General features: G+C 41.6%; 1 long non-coding RNA gene across 5 annotated transcripts in view; it reads right to left on the reverse strand.

Moving 5' to 3' along the window:
* Positions 1–23601, reverse strand: part of LOC134553590 (uncharacterized) — a 62724-nt gene that overhangs the window by 16525 nt on the left and 22598 nt on the right. For 2 of the 5 annotated variants that reach the window (XR_010081109.1, XR_010081107.1), the window contains exon 1: positions 17774–18560. This is a non-coding gene — a long non-coding RNA (uncharacterized LOC134553590). Of the gene's footprint in view, positions 1–17773; positions 18561–19088; positions 19278–23601 lie in introns of those variants that run through there. The other 3 variants (XR_010081112.1, XR_010081113.1, XR_010081110.1) reach the window with 3 other exon arrangements.

A 23601-nucleotide genomic window follows, 5' to 3' on the forward strand; every position in this document is an offset into this window, starting at 1 on the left:
ATTAATGTATTCTGAAATATGAATTATTAAGTGATTCACATTGGTGCAACAAAAGCCAGTTTGGAGAACCTAGCTTTAGCCTGCAGCATTCCTCAGCAGCCTTATCTTCCCAGTCCCCACTAAATAGTGCTAAATATATAAAGGAGATTCTTCTAATTGGAAAAATTTATAGAGAACACCTGTATGAAAAAAAGAAAGCCCTTTACATTTCCAAGCAGCCTTAAAAAAACCTCTCAAACAAAAGAATTTCAAGTATTCAGTGCTATTCAAGTCTCCTATCTCTTTTTCTCTTTCCTTCTTTTAACCCTCTTTGTGCTTTGCACTCCTGTAATTTTTTTCTTTGCTTCTATCCCAGCCATCACGTAGTTTTTTAATTTTATTTTTCTTCTTCTTTTCTTTTTCCTTTTTCTCTTCTTTTGTCCCTCCATTCTTTGCATACAGTTTCATTTTTTGGAGGTCAAGGAAATGACCTGCCAGAGGGAAGCATGGCAGGCACCTCTGCCTGTGATGCTGTGGAGGAGCTGGGGACAGCTGTGGCAGCATCCCGGAGGAGCACTGGGTGGTGGGACAAGGAGGCTTCCCCACCTGTGGGGCAGGAGGGCTGCCTTTCTTCTCTAGACAGCGTCAGGGGGGCACAAAGGATTGTGCAGGATGAGCAGCCAGACTGGAACATTTCTGGTGCTTCAAGCAGTGAAATCTAGGTTCACTGGGTAATACTTCCTCCTCTGCATTGTATAAAAAGGGAGAAACCTGTCAGTGAGGTCTTCTGGGGGCTTGGGCCTCATAATTCAGGATGCCTTTATAGGACATTTTTTCCCCCTGCCTTTTTATTTTTGCCTGAGGAAATGAGATCCTGATCCATACCAAAAAAACAAGTGCTAGTTAAAGAAGGACAGCACAATGATGGAAAAGCAGCCCCAGGGCACTCTCAGACTCCTGTCCTTCTTCTGTTGCACTGAAGGTCAAGCAACAAGTTTGTGAAAGAGACAAAGTTTTCAGCCTGTGTTCCCAGCACTCTTCTTTCACTGTACAAACTCGATTACCCAGATCAATTCCTGAGCTCCAACTGACTTCAGTGAGAGGACAGTTGCAAAATGTCTTTGTCTACACATGACTGAGATGCTGCTGCTTCTCAAAACACTTTATCAGTCGTGAATGCCAGTTCTGTGATGTGTGTTGTACAGCCCAAGTTTAGAGACTTCCTTCTGCACTGAGACACAAAGCTCAGCGCTTTGGAAATTGAATTTCTCTTCATGCCGTGTGATTACAGATATGTTCTGACTCACTATTTCTATTTCTCTTATGTCTTAGTAAAGAGGAAAAAATGGTCGGAAAAAATTAACTCTGTAACATTATTTCTATAAAAATTCGTTTCATATGCAAAGTGTTACTCTGCTCTGGGAAAAGTGACACCGAAGGACTCATGTGTAATTATGTCTATGTGTTGTGCATATACAAACACACACACACACACAGAGCGCCTGATGAGCTGTGCTAATAAAGAAACAAAAAGAGGATGTGACATTTACCCAATACAATAAACATAGGTCAAAAAATAAATTGCCACGGGATCATTAGGAGCAGTTTTGCATGAATAGCTTTACACAGCCAGCAGTCTTGTTGCTCTAGCATCTTGTCATCACACAAGCATCTGTAGGAAGCCTTGCTCCCCATAATATTTTAGTTCTGGTCTCCACTCATTAGGAATGGGTATAAACCTTGAATTTGTAAACCTGCTTTTGTAAAATTTGTTAACCTGGCTGGATATTTCTATTATATCATTAGGTTTCAGGTCCTTGAACAAAAGTATTCTATGTTCTTTGCCCCTGAGATTTCCTGGAGCAGAGAAGTGATTAATTACATGCATGCAGGCAGAAGAAATAATCTGTCTTTCATTAGATTTGAATTTTTCAGTTTTCTACATCTTTGAATTTCCCCGTGTTCTAGGACCAGAGTCCATCATGCTCATTGGGATAGAAGCAGGGAGGGCAGGACCTGTAGAACAAGCTATTGCTCATACAAAGCTCCCATATTCCTGCCTGAGAGATCCCAGTCCAAAGTGCATCTCTGGAGCTTGCCCAGTGAGTCCATGCTCTGTGCATGCCCTGTGTTGGTTAACCCAGGAAGGCTGAGCATCGTTCAGATTTTGTGGAGATGATTGTATGTGGAGACATGCACCACATGAACTTCCAGGTGGCCAGGACATGCTGGCAGGTGAACTGCAAGAGGAGTTCTACTCTGGCCCATAGTTACTTCAGACATCCTGAAGTCTCACACTTTGCTGCTTTTCATGGGATGTGGTCCCTAGTCTGAAACAAACATGGCTAAAGGGACTGGGCTCCACCTACTCCTGAAGATGCATTTCCAGGTAAACCCCAGGCTCCTGCAGGGATGCTTCCAGCCCCTGGTGGTCTAGAGAAGCTAGATCCCTCCCAGTTCTCCACATGGGATGGAACCGAGGCCAACAGTTCCCCCAAGTCATCCCATGCCTCATTGTTACCCAGATCAAACTGCGTCTGGGGAGGGGGTACCTCTCCAGCCTGCTTCACATTCTTTTTTGGCGAGATTTCTGATCTCTTACCGGCCCAGTGAGCGTGGGGTGGGAAGAGTTCTTTTGGGGCATCTCATAGCTGGGTTCCAGGAACTCTCCCCTTGTGTCTATCTGCTGAACCCCATGAACTGGGGCAGCAATTACTGCTCAGGCCCCTTCTTGGAAACAGCTTGCTCCCACCTGCCGAGCTTAGCCGGGCAGTGGTGAGTCAGGGGCCATGCTTGCCCATTTCTCCACATTGCTTCACGTTCAGTTAAAAGCAAAGCTGTCAGTAATTAACAAAACATGAGATATTTGAGAAACCAGATTTGCCAAGCTGCTATTTTAGCAAATCATAACGGTGTCACTGCCAAAATCATCACTTCTCTTTTCCCCTCTGCACCCGCCTCCTCCAGAATCAGTTGTGCACTGTGAAATTGAAAAACTCTGTGTGAAGGAAGAAAGTGAGGTTCAAAGAGAGCTGGGGTTTTTCAGTTTGTTACACTACCAATGCAAAACATGCCATAAACAAAATTAATGGCACTGTCTAAAAAATTCTCACTTCTCTGGATTTTTCTTGCTGTCTGAGTAATAATAAGTGAGCTGGTCCTAATCAAACAAAACAATCACCTACCATAGAGCTTTGTGGAAAAAAAAAATAGCATTCTCTTTCTTTAAACAGAGGGAAATTCAGGCTGGCAGAGTTGTCATAATACATACAATGTGGTTTGTAGGCCAGGAGAGAAGTATGCAGCTCCAAGGGCCCAGTCCAGTACTTTGGCTGCTGAACTGCAGTGGTGTCCCCTCCTCTTGCAGGATGGGCTACCAACATCAGAAGTTTTAACAGGTCCCATTCTGCACCACACTTAGTGTTTTAAGATGGGCATGACATACCTCACAGACTTTAACTGGAACAGAAAGCTCTCACTCTCTCACTAGAATTGCTTAGTATTAACCAAAACCTAATGTATGGCACAATCTACAAACCTTTATTGTTTAAAAGTGTATTTTTTGTAAAGAATCTCAGTATTCGCTATCCTTTAGGCTTTGTTCTGGGTTCAACCATGCTAGCAAACTACCTTGACATTTCTAAGAAATCAGGCACCAATCGGGTACCAGACAGAATGAGATTCCCTAGGATTTTTGTTACAGGAACAAAGCTGTATGAGGTCAGGCATTAAATAGGGTGGAAAAAGCCATATTAAAAGCCTGAGACAAGATGTGCATGAGTCATCAGAAATTTTCTGTCTGACTTCTGTGGACCCTGGATGAGGCTGTGAAAGAACATGATTTCACATGTCAGTCTTCAAATTTCAGGATGTCAAAGTTAGGATATTTACACTGTCCTAGGCATTTGGATTTGGTAGCACTCTTTTTCATATAACCCAGTCTTACAGGAGACAACTCCTTTTAGAAACCATACAATAAATATTAAATAATTTAATACTGGAATGCTAATGTTAAATTCACTGATGTAATTGATTAGCACATCTTTGTTGACTCATGGTGACATTTTCTGAAGTGCTTAAACAGCTGAAGAATACAAACTAATTAAAATGAATTTACGTCTCTTTGAAAAAAAGGAGGCATTTTCAAAGGTGTCCAATTAGGATACCTTTTTTCCACTAGAAATGAAACTTGAGTGCCAACTTTCTAAAACTAGTGTTGAAAATCTCACCTTTAATTCTTTCTCTGAACCATATTTTAGTATTTTTCCATCCCAATACATTTATGCAAGCACTGTCACTCCATCTTGCTCTTCTAACAGGTATTTTCACCAAAGACAGCAATACTGAAATACTCATGTAACCAAGATAACTCCTCCAGTACTGCAGCATCACACTTCTCAACATGTGAGACAATGTCTATCCAGGGATTTGATGGAATTTCCTGGAGTGCTTTAGCGCCTATCTAGTTTCCCACTCTCTTCTTGCTGGTTGCCTCCAATCACAGGCAGTCCCTTAAAGCTAAAATAGTCTGCCACCGGCTGTGCGTGCATATGTAGACATGAAGTTGCCTTATTATCCCTAAGAGTGACCCATCCTGGCTGAGAACTTTGCTGAGGGTTTCTATTCTGTTGTGCTCCTTCATGGGAGCTGCACTCACTCCGTGTACCTGATGTACTGTTAATATGGGCATTAGCTTTTACGATTACCCTGACCTCTTCTTAGAGGCATTTGCATAATTATTTCATGCTAGGTAGAACAGCTTCATGTCTCGAGGAAGTTGCGTTGCACCGTTTCCAACAGTGCACATGGGAGCACTAGGTTCTGGCATTCCTTCAAAACTGGGCCTCTCATATCTGAAGATATTGGGTACACAGTCTCTTCTCCCCTTCCTTTTTCCCAGCACTAGCCCTCAGGTGGAATTTAGGTGTGCTCTGGGAGCCCCTGTTTGGTTGGGCTTTAATACCAGCTATTAAACATAGGGAAAATACAGAGCTTGGGAAACCCACCAAACATCTGATGTGAGGTGGGTTTCTGATGAACAGCTCAACCTGGTTTAAAGGGTTTTGTAGGTCAGCACAGGCAGAAGGGAGGCCAGTGCAGGGCTGTAGCCACCTCCGCAATCAGGAGAAAATCAGGCATTGTAAGAAGAAAGTCCATGGTGTTCCAACACCAAAGTAAGACTGCTCAGGGAATGCTGTTTAGGCTGCTGCTGATCCACTCCAAGACACTGCCTCTTCTAGCCCAGCCCGAGGCATGAATGTTGGGTACCATGCCCGCAGCACCTATAATCTCCAGGATTATAGGTCAACCCAGTGAAGGCAAACTGTGCCTGTTTATTCTTAACACTTTTGATAGTAATTTTTTTTTTTTTTTTTTTTTTTTTTTTTTTTTTTTTTTTTTTTTGTAATTTGATCATTCTGGCCAGGCAGGGAGTGACAATCATACTGGCAGCATATCTGAACTCAAGGGGAGAGGGAGGCATGTGCCTATAAAGAAGATAACTGATGAAAATAGTCTGTGTTTGATAATCTCTTAGTTCATATCAGCTGCAGCCAAAAGAGCTGGTTTGCATCTGATTATAACCTTTGTCTTCTAGAGAGCTCTGAGTCCCTTGGTGGATCTTAGCAGTTTCAAGAAATTATCTGCTATCTGCATATCCTACATTGCTTAGGTATACAAGCAAGATATTCCTTACAGCTCCTCCCTCAGACACTCTGGAGACATGAGACAGATGATTCCAGTCTGGATCCATTCCACTACAATTATCCACTGTTTTTTTGTAACATATTTTTTATTTAAATAAATCAAGAGGTTCCATTTAGCACATTGCGTTTGTCTTGGCATACACTTCACACATGCAGAAACTCTATATTAAGGCTTTCATACAGCCGTTAGCAAAAGAATCAGCCAAATGCATCCCTGGTGTGCAACTGTACTGACTTCAGTGAAGTTTCACCAGGGTATCCCTGTTCTGTTGATTTGTCCCCCTCATTCTCATTCCAAAAGACAAAACAGAGGAAAAACTATGTTTGTATTTAGTTAATGCAACATATTCCCCATATGAGATGCATGTAATCCCCTGCACTTCATTGTCTTCTAGATTGCTTGCTGCTTTATAGGACTGGTTTTCACATTTATCTATCATTTTAGTTTTATGACAGCTGCCATAACAACACAGAGGTTGCAAGAACAAGCAGTAGGAAGTCAGGAAACAGTAAAGTCACCATTTGCTCATGAACATAAGCTAGCAACCTTAAAGTGAGCCCGTTGGCACCAGCAAACACAAGAACCGCAGGAGGCACGTTTGAGTGCCAGTCACCAAGGATCAGTTCTTGGGCTTATTTCAGTCTAAGGGTTCAAGGAGCAACATCAAAAAGTAAGAAGATCCTGGTCTGAGAGGTGAGCAGGACATCACATGGCTTGCAGTGCAGTGATTGCACTGCCTGTGAGCAATCGAGGCTCCAAGCTTGCTTCAACTGGTGTCAAGGTAAGCAGAACTCTGCCTACTGTGAGAGTCAGTTCAGGAAAGGCAAAGCAGAGTGACACTTGTCAAGGAGGTGAGACTTGGGTTGAGCTACTCTAAAAATTAATTTTTGTCACTTTGCTATCAAGCACTTTTATCAATGACATGGATGGAAACATAACTGCCTTACAGACTGTCATAGAATCACAGAATCATTACACTTGGAGAAGAGCTCTATGATGATCAAACGCTACAGGCCTGAGGACAGAGTGGCTGGAAAGCTGCCCAGTGGAAAAGGACCTAGTGGTGCTGGTCAGCAGTGGCTGAACAAGAGCCAGCAGTGCCCAGGTGGCCAAAAGCCAGTGGAATCCTGGCCTGTGTCAGCAGTAGTGTGGCCAGCAGGTCCAGGGCAGTGACTGTCCCCTGTGCTCAGCACTGGTGAGGCCACACCTCCAATCCTGTGTTCAAGTTTGGGTCCCACACCACAGGAAAGCCACTGAGGAGCTGGAGGGTGTCCAGAGAAGGGGAATGGAGCTGGAGCAGGGTCTGAAGCACAAGTCTGATGAGGAGCAGCTGAGGGATCTGGGAGTGTTAGCCTGGAGAAAAGGGGGCTCAGAAGGGAAGTTATCATTCTCTAAAACCACCTGAAAGGAGGGTGTAGCCAGGTGGGAGTCGGTCTCTTCTCACAGGTAAAAAGTGACTGGATGAAATGGCCTTAAGTTGTGCCAGGGGAGGTTCAGTTTAGGTATTAGGAATTTTTTTTTCTGGAAAAAGTTGTCAAATATTGGAACAGGCTGCCCAGGAAGTGGTTGTAGTCACCATCCCTGAAAGTGTAAAAAAAGCAAGCATATAGGGCATTTGAGGACATGGTTTGATGGTGAACGTGGTGTTGATGCTGGTTTAACAGTTGATGATCTTACAGGTCTTTTCTACCATAATGATTCTATGACTCTATGACAGGAAACACTTTTTCCTGCCATTCATTCTTCATGTATCTTCATGTATCTTCCCTGTGTTTTGTAGTGGCATGATGTCTGCAATACTCTGTTTCTGGGTGTTGAAGCACTGATGAGCATTCAGAAAGTATCCATTCAGGATAATCATGGGCTTGGGGCACATAGCTAGGGTACAGACTGAAGGGCACAGTGTGGTTAGCATGTCAAGAAGAAGGCGAAAGACTTATTTAATCACCATTCAAACAGGGTGCAGAAACCTGATAATATGTGGTCTTTTCAATTTAGCAGATATGTAACAACATTCTGTGGCTGGAAGTTGAAACCAGTCAAAATCAGAATAAAACTGACATGCATATTTTTAACATTCAGGATAATGAAAGTGGAATTATTTCCCAAGGGCTACAATAGAGTATACATCACTAGAAAACTTTTCAATCAAAAGAGAATGAGGCTGGATTTTTGTTTCTAAACAGATATGCTCTAATTCAAGGAGGAATTAATTGAGGCCAGTACTGCAGTCTGCACAATAAAACAGATCACATTAAATGTAACCCTTGATGTTTTGAGCATCTTTTACTGGCATAGAGGACCAAAAGCAGGACTGTCCATATACAAAAATAGTCTTATTTATTGCTAACACACACAGCAATGGGCCAGTGCTAACATTATTAGGCTAAGCATTCATATGCTCAGTATCCATGGGGCAGTCACCTTGCGAGTCTCTGCTGGCCAAGGTGCTGTCAATCAAGCAGAGAAGTGTCAACCTTTGTTTCTGCTTAGAACATGCAGATGCTCAGTCCTGTTGATGCACTGCCTGTGTCTTCTCTGCCTCTTCTCATAAGGTTTTTAGATCTTGACAAGTCAGTGATGGTTTTCTGCTTTTTGTCCCCGTGGTGAATCTCTGATGATTTTATTTCTCTGCTTTCAACGAGTACTGTTACTGACCTAATAAACTCACCTCTGTGGTCCCTCTTTGTTTCTGCCTTCTTGCCTATCAAAATCTCTCACCTCCATCTAAAATGGGAGTGACAGCAACAGCTCGTCTCTGTTACAACTGAACCCCGAGTCTCATAAATGGTTCCAGTGGTACTGTTTGTTTTCACAATCAAACACACAAGGGCCCATATCTGCTCCAAGGATTCCCCTCATGGTTTGCATCCCATGTGGGCATATCTCTTAGTGAAAAGTATCTGCTCAGCCTTCTTATGCATGAGGGCTGCAAACACATCCAAAGACACAGAAGCAATGGTTCCCACCTTCCTTACGCCCCACGTAATGTGAGCCATGGCTATGGAAAGCTGGAAAATCAGTAATTAAAAAAGAAATTCTGCTTTTGCATAAATACTGAGGGTTATGTGTGAGGGCACGTGATTAGGATCTCATAGAGATATGTGAAACTATTGGATAAATAGTATTAGGTACAGCTGTGCTCTTGTATTTCACATTTCATATCTCTCTTGATAACTGTACGCAGAAAACCCAAAGTCATGGCTATGGTTGGGGATGATGTATGTGCCAAAGTTCAAAGAGCTACACCAACTCTCTAAGGTGTTAAAACTGCCTAAGAAACAACAGAAAGAGTGCAGTTTCTCCCCTGCCCCATTTTCTAAATTCAAATCTTAATTACAAAACAAAACTCAGCAACTTCACCTTGGGTCCTTCAAGGAATATGTAATAATTTGGACAAAATGCTGACAGAATTATGAACATTCTGTAAATACCCTGTAGAAGTAAAGTATTTTAATTATAGGAATCTCCAGAATGGAAAGCAAAGGATTCTCTTACAGTGTTAACAAGTGGTACCACAATCAGTCCTTAGTATCCTGCTTCATAAGCTTCTGTAGCGTGCCACTGTCCTGTGAGCTGCACAAAACCTGTGCATGCATCCCTCTCAGCATTGCTGTGCAAGTAGAGGGGAAAAAACTTCCTTCATCTTTAGTGCAAAGACTTCCTTGGAGGACAGGCAAGTAATGTTTGTTCTGGCTGTAGTATCTCTTTTAAAGGTTGCATATTGCTGTGCCTGGAAACTCTACTTAATGTCTGTGTGTGTGTGTGTGTGTGTGTGTGTGCATGACACTGTGACAGATGGATTATAGGGACTGATTACACTGAACATTTTTATGTACTTGTAGCCTGAGCAAAAATATTTCATTTTTATATCCATGGATACTTTGAGAAGTAAAATAACAGCACCTCCCTGCCCCCCAACAACCCCCCAAACCCACAACATCCTGGCCCCAACCAACAATAGCAAAACACGAGCAGAGATGCAAAATAATATAAGAGGACAATGACATGATTTATACAAGAACGTACCTCACCTCAAAATGACACTCAAGTGAGTTGCACCACTAAGACCTCTCCAAAACCTCCCCATGTGAACTTCTGCAGGAAGATGTGACATGCTTTCAATCTGTCTCAGAAGGGAGACCCCACCTGATGAATCTGGCTAAAGGTAAAACTCACAAACTGAATGCCACTTGACATCTCTGTGCTTATGAGATGAATACCTCTTTTCTCTCCAGCTTGTGGGAAAGAAATGCAACTCATCTCTTCTTACCCATTTCCTCACCCAAGGAGAATCAGCATAAGCAAGGTTCTCAGAAATTTTTACACATTGTTTTTCTTCCTTTTTCAAAGAGTCAGGAAGATTTCAGGGTAACTGTTCTCCAAGCACTGGGCCACTTGTGCTTCTAACAGAAAAAAACAAAACAAAACAAAACAAAAAACCACAAAAACAACAACAAAAAAAAACCAACCAAAAAACAAACAAAAAACCCAACAAAACAAAAAAAAACCAAACCAAACAAAACCAAAACGAGCAGGTCCCTGCAAAAAATTCTTTGCTTTTGTTTTAAATTGAAGCACTTCCATTCTCAGAGACTGTTTCAATCTGGATGTTGAGGCAATGTTTTTGTTGTTTCTTATTTAAAAGTGCTCATCCATACTCAGTCACAGCAGAGACTGAGCACAGCATTACTTAGGTGTCTGCCTGGGGTGTATATGTGTGTATGGATGTGTCCTATTTTTGAGCTATTTTAACTTATGCTTCATATTCTAGTGCTTTCTGATAAGTAGAGTTTATGTCAGAATAATTGGCCTGAGGATTTTTCTTTCCAGTCCAGTACATTTCTGAGGTACAGCTACATGGGAGATAATGGAAATGCTTCTGGAGTATCTGTCTGACAAGGGAAATAGCAAGAGTAAGGAGTGAACACAAAACAGGGACCTTGTCAAAGAGTGTGCAAGTGAATCAGTCCAATCACTCACTGTGGGTGACGTATCTGAACAAATTGAAGCTGACACAATGGTCAATTTGACTGAGGAAAGTATAATTTTGGATTAGGGTGAACACCTTTAATCTGTCAATTGTGGCAGTCTTAAACCTGTAATTGAAAGAGCACAGCACTGCTTTACTCCAGATGTCAATCAAACCCATTCATCCTCCTCTGATCACTGATCAGTTTGCAGTCTCTTCTGCATTTACTGATTAGGCTCCTAAATATGTCCTCTTTTAGGCAAGATTCTTTGCTCCACCTAAAGAAAATATCAATCTAATGAGAGCAGCCCTTCAGAATAACGCTTTGATTCACCTGATTTTCGAGCAGATGGTATTCAGAGCACAGGAAACAACAAAACAGAGCATCGCCATGTGTTTAATTTCAGCTCTTGCTCCCTGAATTGCCGTTAGAGCTATAAAACACTATCTCACTTTTAGTGTGCTAGTGTGCCTTGCCATTCCTGAACTGAAGTCATGCCTCTCTAGTATGATTCAGAACAGGGTGATTTCCTCCCTGGGAGCACCACTCCCAGAAGATGGTTGAGTTTCCAGCCCACTTTACCTGTCCCATCTGTCCCAGGCTGGGACAGGTAAATGAATTATTTCCATAGGCATCTTACCCTCAAACCTATCTGTGAAGTTACAGACCAAGGATACTGACTCATGAGAAGTAAGGATATATTAACAGCTTCTGGAGAAGAATTACTCCATCCCTGCCCACTTACATGCAGATGGTTCTATGATTTATCAAGAGAAATGGTCCATATGCTGCTCACAGTCTCCTGAGACTTTTAGCCTAACATCACCTCTTCCAATATTTAGATTAAAGCAACATGAAATGGAGAATAAAATTAGCCTGACCTTGCAGTAAGCAAGGAGGTATCAGAATGACTTGCTTCATGAAATGCTCTACACTTCTTTGCAGCCTCTCAGGGAAATTCAAGATCAGAATCAGGAAATTTTCTGAGTTGTAAGAGGCCCACAAGGAACATCAAGTCGGGAGTTTCCTTATCTTAGCTCATGCTGCAGGTGAGCCATACCCCACACTAATATCCTTCTCTGAATACTCAACCTGACATCTGTCAATTCTCCACAGCAGTTTGAATTCTAGCCTCTTTAATTTTATGTTCATCACAGGTACCATTGTTTCAAATGTTTGCCACTGTCGCAGCTCTAGAGGCAAAAGGAGATAGGAACCTCTTGTCATTATTAACAGCAATATTGCCTTTGTGAGGCAGGCCACAGGAAAGTACTGAAGAGAGAGGCAGATTCCCATTCCTTGGCAGGAGAAAATGCAGCAAAATATTAATGTAGCTAAGCAAACTCAATTCTTCAGCATGTGAGGTTGAAATAAACAGGCAAAGAAGCATCCCACCCTCCAGAGCTTCTCAAGAGTAAATCATCCAAACTATTAGTTATCCACGCTCTACTCTGTCGTTATTCTCTGCCTGTCAGCTCCTTGTAAGGGCTGCCTGTTCCACCCCTCTTGTGTTATTATGGTTGCCATGCCCTCCTCTCACCAGCTCCTATCAGTTATAATGACACAGTGAGGGGAAAAAACCCACACTCAGGCTTCCAAATTATCAGGAATTAGGGAACAACAATAAAATTACTTAACAAAACAAAACAAAAAAACCAAAAGCAAAACAAAAAAACCCAAACAACCCAACAACCCCCCCCCCCAAAAAAACCAACCAACCACCAAACAAAGAAACCCAGAATAAAATAACCAAAATGAGAGAGTGAGAGAATTTTGCAATCTGTAGATGATTTCTGCTGCTGGGATTGCATACGTCATTAAGATTTATAGGTCAGTCCAGAGCTTAAAGAGCAGATGTTTTCTCATTATTTATCTTCCTGGCGAAGGCAGAAGATTCCTTTTTAAGGAAATCTGCGTAACACATGCAATGGAAATAGATCAGGTCCTACGATCGGCCTTTTTAACCAGCTCGTAAAGGGTGAGCTGAAACACCCATCAAAGAGAAGTTTCATTTTACCCTTCACAACAGAAAGAAATGTGCTCACTAGTGTCTGATACTGAAAATGCCAAATAACAGAACTGAATTTTACCTCTTATCTGGCTGTCCTCTGACTATAGCTATGAACATTCAAAGAGTATCTTGTGTGAACAGTCAACTGGCTAGCAGGCTTCAGCTTCTGCACTTCATCCCAAGACCTGGATTTTTGAGCTTTAATCAAAAGATTACTTTGGCCAATGTACCATTCTGAATAATGTTGCTGCTGTACATTCTCTGTGAAGCACAGCCTGTTAGTGCTGTGCTGCAGTCCTCCAAACTGATCAGAGTGATGTCACTTTGATAGGCATCTGTCCTCAGCAGAGCCCTTCTGGATTTTTTACTTAAGTAGCCACAGAAATGAAGCGGCTTTCAAGGACCCACTTTTCTAATCTTTGCACCCCTTTGCAGGCCAATCACTGGGCACTTTGGAGGCAATTTGCACAGGTCATCTTCTGCGGTGAAGGTGGAAAGGAAAAATCAAAATACAAAATATTCAAAGAAAATATTCCAAGAACTTGAATTCTGAATTTTCTGCTTACATCCCTTCCATCAGAAATACCTGATTCAGAGCTACAGAATATCCTTTCTATCTTGCAACATTCTTCCAAAATATATGAGTTACACATTTATAACCCCCATAATTTTTTGCATATACACTTTAGTCTTTTTTGTCAGTGTAATTGGTCTGAATGGGAATCTCATATATTACCAACGCTGCTGGGACTGTGTCTGACCTGTGAAGTGTTTCTAACTCTAGGATCACAGAATGGCTTGTATGTGAAGATCCTCTTTCTGACTGCTCTTCCCTTGAAGAGATGCCTCTGCAGTTCTCCTGCTCCAGGCCTTAAAAGCACTGCTGAGACAGCTCATGCCTGAAGAACCACCCAAGGCCACACACCTCCAGGGTGATAGATTCACTTTAGAATCAAAAGTAATTAAGAGAAAAAGGAACATAGGCTTACACAGCGGTCTCACTATCAAATAACACCAGCAAGAAAGCTCTTCAAGAAAATCGTGAAAAGCCTTCATAATCCTCTGCAGAACCAATGCCGTCTTCTTGGGACTCTATGGGATCTCCTTTGCTCTGCAGATGTTAAGGCGTGGAATGAAAGATACCTTGTCCCTTTTCCTGAGGTCCCAATTTGTTATAGAAACCACCTTACTTCTCAGCATCTTCAGGCAATTAAAGCTCAAACCCGATTGCTGATGAACTGGAACAACCAGTTCCCTGGAGTCTGCCTGCCCTCTTTAGCAAATCTTTTGCTCTGAGAAATACCACCACTGAACCCCACAGGAGCTGTGATGGTGAGCTGCTGTGCGAGATTTAACTCTAAGTAGGGATCTGGCCAAGGCCAATTTTATGAGGTTCAACAAGGAGAATGCCACGTCCTGCACTTTGGCAATAACAACCCATCAGGTTAGAAGTAGACAGGACCAAAGAGGAGTGAAAAAAAACCCCAAATCATCTTTCATGGTATGAGAGAGCCATCCAGAAAATAAGCTACTTACAACATAGGTCTGAGGTCCACTAAGGAGAAAGCTCCAGGGTCAGCATTAGAAACAGGCACACCTGTTTGTTTCCTACTGCATTTAGCATTGATGAGGCCTCACCTTCAGCCCTGTGTGCAGTTCTGAGCCCACAGTTTAAGTTAGATGTGAAGGTCCTTGAACGTGCCCAGAGGAGGGAACCAAAGCTGGAGAAGGGGCTGAAAGGAATAAACTGTGAGGAGTGGCTGAGGATTTTGTGCTTATCTAGTTTTGAGAGGAGGACTTTGAGGGGCAACCTCATTGCTCCCTACAGCTTCCTGAGGAGGAGGTGTAGACGGAGGTGCTGAGCTCCTCCCTGAGATCTAGGGACAAGACATGTGGGAATGTTATGAAGTTGCATCAGGGCAGGTTTGGACTTGACATTATGAAGCAGTTATTTACCAAGAGGATGGTCAAACCCTGGAACAGCCTTCCTAGAGAGATGGTTGATGACCTGATCCTGTCAGTGTTTAAGAGGCATTTGGACAATGCCCCTAATAAAATATTTTGACTTTTGGTCAAAAGCCCTGAAGTGGTCAGGCAGCTGGAATCAGTGATCATTATATGTCCCTTCCAATACTACTCTTCCATTTCACTCTGTGTACAACACAGCTTAAACAAAGATGAAGGGCCAGGCCTGAGCTGTGATGGGGCTCTTGGGTCCATGGGAAGAGGTGTGAGTGGAGGCCACAAGTTAGGCTAGTCATTGGGCTAGCAATAAGGACCATTAGTGCCCTCAGGGCTCTGGCATCCATCGTAGAGCATTGATCTGTCTACCCTTAGGTGACGCAGTGAGGTAGCTCAACCAGCCTGACCTCTCAGTATCACCCATTGCAGACATTTGGATTAGCTTTTACAATATAGTGGGAATGTGCTGAGATTAGCTGGGTGGTGTGACTGTCCCACTGCAGATCTCACTACCTGTCTCTCTCTGGGGAAGTGTGATAATGGTTCTGTACATGCAACTCTCATGCTCTGCTGGATTTTCCTCTAGGTAGACTGCACTCTCTCTTTAGTCCCACAAATTCCAAAGTTTTCCTCAGTCATTCTCAGAGCAAATTACCCTCTGATTCTTGTCTTTAACCTTTTTCCTATATATTTGCATAGCGGCTCAATGAGCCATCTGTAGTGCCAGTCTATCCCTGCTCTGTTCTAGTATGTCATGAGGAGGTAAAGAAGATACATTAAAAAGCTGTACTCAGTGCTGTGTGCCAGCTGCTAGTGTCCCTTGGAAAATATTTGCGCTGTTTGTTACTGACATGAAAGTTCTCTTGGTAATTGGTGTGCTGCTTATAGTTCTTCAGGATTCCTTCCCTCTTTGTCTACCCCAGAGAAATGTGCTGTACAGGCCAATATGAGCATTCAGCTGAGCTGATCCAGTCCAGTACTTTTCTGTATTAGGCAAAAATGTTGTTTCCATTACCAATCTTTAACTCTTTAGGAAAAAAAAATCCCTGCAACTGTAACTGTTTCTCATAAAGTCCACATTGCATAAACAGTTGCCCCAGGTCCTGGGAACAACAGCCCGTTCCATGTCCACAAAAGCAATAGCTCACAGTGGTCAGGCCAGGGCAGAACAAGGACGTGCTCTCTGTAAGGGACAGATGGTATCTATTTAGCTAAACACTCTTCCACTAAGGCTGTTTTAACGCCCAGATAATTTTTATCAGCTTCTTATCACATTTGGGAACCCAGCATGCTTCTGATAGAGGCTGTGTAAGTGCTTCCCAGAGAGTGCTGTAGTTTCAGGGTTCAAGGCAGCATATCTGCATGAAGAGGAGGTGTGTGGATGTGGAGGGGTGGAATTAAAACAACCCCATGCCATGTTTGCTGATTTTGAAACGTTCTTGGATGAATTTCCAGGTAGAATATAGATGCAAGAACGTGGGAGGCCTCTTTCATCCATACTCAGTTTTGCTATACATTCAGGGCCAGACTGTGAGCCTTTAACTCATCTGTGTCTGTGTGCTGTTTTGTAGGCTGACATGAAGGAGGTTTGCCAGTGCTCTGAGCAACTCAGAGATGCCTCACTGGCATCTGTAGCATGGTATTAAGCCCAAGCTATCCTGGCTCACATCTGACTGCAAAATTCAGTGTAGACATGCAACTTAGCCTGGCACCCACTCCTAGGAATGCTTCCCCTCTCAGATACTTCTGTTGTGAGGACAAGGTGTTACTCATCCTCACTCTGCATATCACAGGGTGCCTTGCTGTTAGACTGTCAGGCAGAGCTCTCATCTGAAGGCCCCCGAGCAGTGAGGCGGTGCAGCCCTGTGTCAGCCCTCTTGAGCTGTGACAGTGCCACCTGCGACACGAGGAGCGCGACATCTGCACAGCGTAGTGCACGCCGGAGCACCTTGATGCGAGGAACACTTGGGTGTTCAGAGAGAGAGCAGAGAGGAAGGTATGGGACACTTATGAAAGGCAAAGAAAAGTCTGTCTCTCTCTCTCTCCTTTTCTTTCTTCACCAGGGAACTGGCTCACACAGTACTACAATAACAAGAACTGGCAGGCTGCCCAGCATCGCTGTACTTTGGTTGTAAGTGAACTATGAGGCTCAAGCAATCTTCTGGGAAAAGTTCACACCAAATGTATTGTATGTTATGTTTTCCCCTCATTGTATTTTTTTCCAAAACAGTCTATTATATTCCTTCCCTGTTGCACTGTGGATTTCTTTAACATCCCCAGGAGCTGCCCTTTTTAAAACCAAACATTTGGGTAATCAAACAGATCTGTTTTTTGAAGTAACAGAGATAAACTAGTAATCCTCCTCTCAGAGCCAGCCTTCAGAATAAAACCAGAGCACAATTCATTGAATGGTGAGGATTTCTGTTGTTGGAAATTCATTTGCTTGTGGGTTTTTTCTCAGTTAAAGCCAAAAAGTTAAATAAGAGAAAGAAGTGTGCCATTAAAACACTATCATTACCTATATGATGTACATCTTCCATGGAGTGGAAGCCAAAGCAGAGGTGGCTTTACAATAGTGCAGTAAAAGGAAAAATATTCAAAAAACATGTTCTCTGTTTCACTTGAAGCTTTCAAAAAAAAAGTCTGATGTGGTTTTAGATTATAGTCCGACACACCTTAGAGATGATGGCTGTAACTTCCACTGTGAGATGCCTTCATTTATTTTTTCCTGCTTCTCAATATGGTTTTTTGCATAAAAAGACACATTTTTAAGTTCACAGAAACTGGGAACACTCTGAACACAATTTATCTGACAAATCAAACCACAGACAGTCAGTTGGAAACTGGTTAACAAAAGGATGACTAGCCCAAGTACATAGTCTGCACTGCCCTACAAATACAGATCCTGTGAATTTATAATTTACTGTTGTTTCTACTAATTAATTTTACTGTATTATTGCCTAGAGGCCTTTGCATTGCATTATGTGAGGTGTTGCACCTATGCATAGGAAGTTTCTTCCTCAGAAGATTTAGGAGGTTAGCTTAGGGTCGTTTTCCAGATGTGTTGGCACGGTACACAAAATAAATTCACAGCAAACATGAAACAGTTAATTCAGCTTAAATTAGCAGTGGTATCAAGTACCTGTAATTTCAGGAGGCCTTGGTAGGAGTTTGGGTGTTCAGCACTTTTGAAAGCCAGACTGAAGTTCCTTGCCATGCTTCTGACAAAACATCCTTAGAAATTAAAGACAGAAAAGAATTATTAGGTTATCAGTACAAATTCATCCCAGAAGAAAACCCACTGAATTCAATGAAATACCACTGGGGATGGATTTACCAAAGCAAGATTGATCCCCATAGTATATTTAGAAGTGCTTTGTCCTATACCGTTTTAATTAGCTCAACATTAGTCAAGGTACAGTACCATTGTTTTAATCGGCTACCCTATCAGAGAACTGTCTCTAGCTATCCTTGTCCACATTTTCCCTCTCACCCCCATCCCTTGCTACCTCCTTCTCACCCCTCATTATTTTACCTCTAATTTGGCTAATGAATTTCTCAGATGGAGCTTTCTTTCATGTTTGAGAAGCACCTTGTCTGTATTGAGGCGAAAGAAAAAAAAAAATCAAACCATAGCAAAGGAAAAAATAAAAGGACCAGAAAGAAAGATCAAATTCTTCTACTAAGAAAATCAAAGGTGTCTATGAAGCTTTAAGCTGTTCTTTGTCACTCCACCAATCCATATATAGCTAGGTCAGTTTTTCACCCCATATTCTGCATTAAGGTGAGCATGAGTAATTTAAGTCTTGACTTTCCAGTTTCAACACTGATTTGTCAGAGCAAGTGGTTCTTTTTTCAAACCTCTGCTTTACCACAGTTACAACAGCCATAATCATTCACATGTACATGTAAAGAATTTCTCAAGTTGCTTCACGGAAATCAGGAAAGCCTTTTAAGTTCTCTCGTGGAAAAGTACATGTAATACAAGGCAAAGTACTGTTGCCATCAGTAGTACTGTCTCTAGTTTTTTTCACTCATTCTAATGCAAGCATTAATCTTTTCTCTGAGTTTACCAATTTTTTGTTTTTACCTTCTCTAATTAAAGTTCTAACAAGATTATAGGAAATTTTTCGTCTCTGTATGCTTTCAGTCATATAATTACAACTAAAACCACTGTGTCAAGAATAACTGCAGAAACTGTGGGTTCAGTGCTGCCTTCTGCCAAAGAAAAAAATATGTCCACAGTTAAGGAAACAACCTCCAAAACCACATTGGATAAGTTACTAAATCCCATCTACGTAAACACGTGTGTGTTCATTTCTGAGTCACTGTATCATTTGACCATGCAAGAAACAAGACAGTTTGCTTGAAGAATGTCAGGAAGACCAGAATATAATTTTTAAAAATGCCATGTTTTCAGTTTCCTTAATGCTTTTCTAAAACAGGCACACACTCACTTCAAAATTAACCACAGAGCTTAATTAAGCTTCTTCTGATTGTGCTGGGAGGGGTCCATGTTGTCTTCCTGTGGTCATTTCATCAGCCAGGGCTTTTCATGTAAGAATGTGCTGCATCCATGTCACAGCATGGGGTCTCATCACAGACACCTGCTCTCAGCCTGTGAACACAGATTTTAATCCCCTTCCCTGCAAAAATGGTGACAGAAGGACATGTTATTTAATTACTCATGCATGCTCTCCAAGACAGGGTCCACAGCTCCACTTGTTTCATATGGCTTGTGCTATTTTTGGGGGGTGATCAAATAGGATGGTTGTTAAAAAAGGAGAAAGCTTCACAATAGACTTCTCTTTGCTGCTTGATGAGAACAATAAATGAAAAGATTGGCAGGATAAGAACAGAGTGGGAACTGTAGAAAATCTAGGTATGGTAAATATAGCCATAAAATGATATGTGACTTCTTCTGCTCTCACTGTGAAGATATGTAAGCTAAGATGTACTGTGTTAACTTCACTCTCCTCCACTACAAGATCATGGATCCAGCAAAAATTAACTGTGATATCCAGGTCTAACAGACTGAAGACTATGAAACCAACTGAAATTTACTAAAGTCTTTATCTAAGAAAGATCTGCAATGGTGGTTGTATTTCCCTCAGGTGCTAGAAGAGGAAAAAAACAGGAGGAAGATTAAAGAAGTATAAATTTTTAGTTGTTCTTAAACAATGCATTTGCTAAATCACTCCAGTCAAAATCATTCAGCAATCCCTACAAAATCCTATCGTGGACCAAAGCAAAGCACAGCTAAATGAAACGTTATATATTGAATCCGGCAAGCAATCACAGTGCTTGCATTCTCATTGCCCTCAGCAGCACCTGCATTCTTTGATCACAGTCCTTTTATGTGCTGTACTGTATACAAAAGACTGAGCCAGCAATTAGCCATTCTAGCGCTGGGTCCTGAAATCTCTGCAAATGCTTCAGCTCTTTAATGAATTCCTAAATAGAAGGAAGTTGCAAACAAAGTTCAGCTTGTGTATTTTATGCCAGGTTCCCACAGCACTGCAGGTTTTTAGAGCTTAATTAATGACACTTGCATCCTGTATGCCTTCCAGAGTTTTAGTGGAACTTTTACTGGTCACTTCAAACTTTGACATCTTTTGGACAATTGTCCTCAGACTATTGGGCAACCTCCCCAGTCTTTGGAAGGAAAAAACAAGACATTGCTGCCAATCATGACTCATCCGTGTTAACGGGTTGAACAAAAACTGGAGAGACAAAACGTGCATCATTTCAAATAAACTACTCATCAGAAATCCCATGCATTGTATAGGAATCGAAACGGATGATGAAAATTAAAACCACAGCCTAATATACCAGCATTTGGGAACTCTGCCAATGACCCTAATTAAAATTTTGAACTAATCTCTTCAGGGAATCCAAGAAATTCTTTCAGAAAGTAGAACATTCTTCTATGCATATCCAACTACTTATCCTGTAAGAGGGAATATAAAGGAGATTGTATACGATCAGACAGAGGTCAGTCGAGTGGAAAGGACAGTGTGAAGGCTACAGGAAATGAACCATCTATGAATGAAAATATTGGAATTCCCTCTTGAACTCTGACTCACATAATGTAAGATTTTGCTGGTCCTCACCAAAGGATCATTACATCAATGGAAAGTCTTCACTAATTTTAGTGTGATTTTAATCAGTTCCCAAAACAGGAGAATATAAACATAGCTGTTTATAACATCAAGGTATGCCAACATGTCCGTTCTCTTCTTTTCTACCATCGTTAGAGAGCTTGGTGAGAGTGGTTTGGGATAAAGGAGAGGCTGGGCTGGAGAGGGTCTAAGACAGCCCCTGACATTGGCTAACAGACAATAAACAACAGATCCAGTACTGTTAGAGATGCAATTAGACATGAAAGCATGGAAAGGGTTGGTAATTGGCTAGTAAGTGGAGAAGGAAAGGATGTTTATAAGTATTTCTTAGAAGGGAAAGCCCAAATCTTCTTTATTGTTAATAATTTAAAAAAAAAAAAAAAAAAAAAAAAAAAAAAAAAAAGCCAGAGTAAGATTTTAAGAAGAAAAATATGATTATAGGCAAGTGTGAAGAAGAGAGGAAAGAGAGGAAGAAGGTAACTAGAGGAAGTGTACAAGGCTAGCTTAGAATCTCACACATGGAAAAAGAGACAGGAGAGGTAGGAGTTACAAGAAAAAAAGTTACAAGCAGGGAAGCTGCATCATACTAAGTAAGTTTTGTCTTTGGAGAAACCACCAGGGTCCTATAAAGAAAAATATGTGAAGGCAGTAGGAGAAAACTACCATAGATTAATCTAGGCTGGCTCGGCAATGAGTAAATCTGTTTAGGTATGCAACTGAGCCTCATAAATCAAGCAATCCTATCCTGAGTTCAAATTATTCAAATCTATGGCTTTTGTTTGGCCAAGGTGGAACTACAGGGCTTAATTATTGTCTTACACTTCCCCTAGCCCCTGATACTCAGGCACACTGGCTGACTTTGGGGAAATAGAGGCACACGCCTCCTTTTGCATGGCTGTAAATGGCTATGTGCAGAGCAAGGCTGTGAGCACTCAGTTCTCTTGGCAAATTCTCCCAGTTGAATCCAAACACAACTTTAGTCCAATACCCCTGTCATTTGCAGAGCTTTGCCTCTTCTCTCTGGCTTAGAAACAAACAAAACTTCCTCTCTGCTACATTTTTCCAAAGGATCTTTCTGTGACTAAGCCATTTACATGTCTATATTACACGTAATCCTCTGATGCCAGATGAGATAAGAGAGATAATCCTCATAAAAGATTTGTGGCATTATAGATAACAGCTTTCTTTCGTATGTTGTATGCATTGCCTTGAAGAGGCCTTGAGTGATGCTGTAGGATCTCTGTATTGAGATTACAAGGTACTTGAGTTCAGCACTGCCTTATATAGGTTTAGAAATACCAACAACCCAACTAAGTGGCCAGCTGTTCAGATCCTGCTGTTCTCTTAACCCATGCAAAGGTAAAGTGCAATTGTGGCCAGTGGGATCCTTGCCAGGATAACAAGATTGAAACAATTTTCCTTGTATTTATTCAACTGCCACTTCAGTGGTAAAGTAGTAATGGTAAAGTAAATAATAATAAAGTGATTGTTTAGCAGACAGAACAAATCATTCCAGGAATAAGTCATCTGTGCTTCAATTACCGTTTGTCCAGGCCAGAAAGGTATTTATTTACTCTCTTCTTCTTCTTCTTCTTCTTCTTCTTCTTCTTATTATTATTATTATTATTATTATTAATATCCAAACTCCAGTTGACACAACCAGCCAGAATCTTGAAATTGGATTTTACTTATAATTTAAGGGTCTACCTAGGGTTTAAAGACTTTTGTGGATCTACCTGAAGGTGCCTTCACTGGGAATCTCTCAGAAAAAAAGCTAAGTAACAGCTCAACTGCTGCTCTGGAACTCAGTTTCTCCATCAGAATGAGTATGGCATAGTTCTTCCAGGAGGCAATAATCACTAGGAAGGTCTTTAGTTGTGTTTCCTGCTGTGCAATATGCTCTTCGGATGAAGGAACTGAATAATTTTGGGAAACACAGAGGAGCTATGTTCAGCAGCTTCACAAAATGACTGTTCTGATACAAGGCCAACTCTGGTTTCTAAGACTGGAAAACAATATAGCAAATCTCTGTGATACTGGATGGTGTGAACTATTCACACAATGGTGTATCCTGCTTAGCACATGTGAGATATCTTTAGGAGGAACATGGCTGATGATATATTTACATGACATTAACACAAATGTCATTTACAGAGCTCATTTGCCTAATTAATAGTGTATTTATGTTTCTTGAACACTGCAGTGATCATTTTTTAATTTCCTCTCCGGTGAGAGCATTTAGTAGAGTGGAGGAATTTATGTTTGCTCTCCAATGATGGTACATTAATCCCTGTGGCAAAAAAATCTACTTTTTCTGGTCTCACCTACACTGACATTTTGCCTGCTCCTGAATGGATCAGCAGCATTCCACTAACAATAACCATTTTCAGTGTGGAACAGTGATCTACATCTTAAAAGAAGTCTTCACACCTCTTGATTTCTACTCCTCAGAAAGAGAAAGTAAAGTATGTAGCATAATTCTGCTGCATACAACCAGGCAAACATCTGATGGAAATACACCTTTAGCACCTTGTGTCTGCGTGATTTAGGATGTCACAGATCTCAGCTGTTTGCTGCCTTTCTGACTCCCCTGGCTGTGTTGAAATCACCACAGTGACAGCCAAGATGAAGTAGCTGACTGTGTGAGCATTCCTTGTCCTTTCCAATGCACAACAAAGCTACTTAGCTTAAATCACCACTGACGGGAACTAACTTCTTAAACAGGTTTGAACTTGATCCTTGTTGAGCACATCTGACTGTGCCCCAGATTGCCTAGTTCAGCTCCACGCCAGCACATGTACCCTATTATCAGCAGCAGCAGCTCTACATCAGTCAGCAGCTGGCAGAC

This window comes from Prinia subflava, chromosome 1 (assembly GCF_021018805.1).
Source record: "Prinia subflava isolate CZ2003 ecotype Zambia chromosome 1, Cam_Psub_1.2, whole genome shotgun sequence".
NCBI lineage: Eukaryota > Metazoa > Chordata > Aves > Passeriformes > Cisticolidae > Prinia > Prinia subflava.